General features: G+C 39.8%; 1 protein-coding gene across 6 annotated transcripts in view; it reads right to left on the bottom strand.

Moving 5' to 3' along the window:
* The window catches only part of Tipin (TIMELESS interacting protein), a 35,488-nt gene that overhangs the window by 20,950 nt on the left and 13,347 nt on the right, over positions 1-1,191 (bottom strand). The window lies entirely within an intron of this gene.

The raw sequence follows: 1,191 nt of genomic DNA, 5'->3' as shown, positions 1-1,191 counted from the left end.
GGATTTCTGAGTTCGAGGCCAGCCTGATCTACAGAGTGAGTTCCAGGACAGCCAGGGCTACACAGAGAAAACTTAAAAAAAAAAAAAAAAAAAAAAAAGGATCAGACATGGTGGTAGCGTGAGTCTTTAATCTAGCTCCTGGGAGGTCCACAGAAATAGAGAGAAATCTATCTTGAATAGCCCCCACCCCAAAAAAAGAAAAGATAAAAAAGAGGAAACAACAGGGAAAGTAATGAATGAGAGAGATGCCATTTTAACAGAGTAGTCAGGAAGATTTAAATCAGTTGATATCTAAGCACAATTTGAAGAGGAAAAGAAAATTAACTATTTTGATCCAGGTTTTATTCTTAATGAAATAAGAAGCCACTGCAATGTTAAGGTAGAGGACTGACTTGGCTGACAATAGATCTATTAGAAATATAAAAATCTTAGTGAGGTGACAGTGGTACTACCCACCCATTACTGGAGAGGCAAAGGCAGGCAGATCTCTGAGTTTGAGGGCCAAGAGTGGTCTACAGAGTGAGTTCCAGGAGAGCCAACACTACATAAAAAAGCTATTTTGGGGGGTGGGTAGGTGGGAGGTATCTAATCTAATGCCGGATTCATTTGGAGAAAAACAACCAAGTGAAGAAAGGATAGAGAAAAGCCCAGTGAGATGGTTAAGCAAATAAAGGTGCATTTGTTCCCACACATAAAAAGTAGATAAATTTTAAAAATATAATCATAGAAAAAGAATAAAGGATATTTAGCAGTAAACATTAACAAAATTTCCAGCATTTAAGAATGAGCTATAAGTGGGCTGGTGAGATGGCTCAGCGTATAAGAGCACCTGACTGCTCTTCCAAAGGTGCAGAGTTCAAATCCCAGGAACCACATGGTAGCTCACAACCATCCTTATAATAAATAAATAAATCTTTAAAAAAAAAAAAAAAAAGAATGAGCTATAAGGGTTGGAGAGATGGCTCAGTGGTTAAGAGCATTGGCTGCTCTTCCAGAGGTCCTGATTTCAATCCCCAGCAACCACATGGTGGCTCACAACCATGAGTAATGGGATCTGATGCCCTCTTCTGGTGTGTCCGAAGACAGCTACATACATAAGTAAATAAATTGTTAAAGAAAAAAAAAGAGCCGGGCAGTGGTGGCGCACGCCTTTAATCCCAGCACTTAGGAGGCAGAGGCAGGCGGATTTCT

Source organism: Mus pahari, chromosome 10, assembly GCF_900095145.1.
Source record: "Mus pahari chromosome 10, PAHARI_EIJ_v1.1, whole genome shotgun sequence".
NCBI classification, from domain to species: Eukaryota; Metazoa; Chordata; class Mammalia; order Rodentia; family Muridae; genus Mus; species Mus pahari.
The sequence above is the reverse complement of the archived record's forward strand: the minus strand, read 5'-3'. Positions and strand labels throughout refer to the sequence as shown.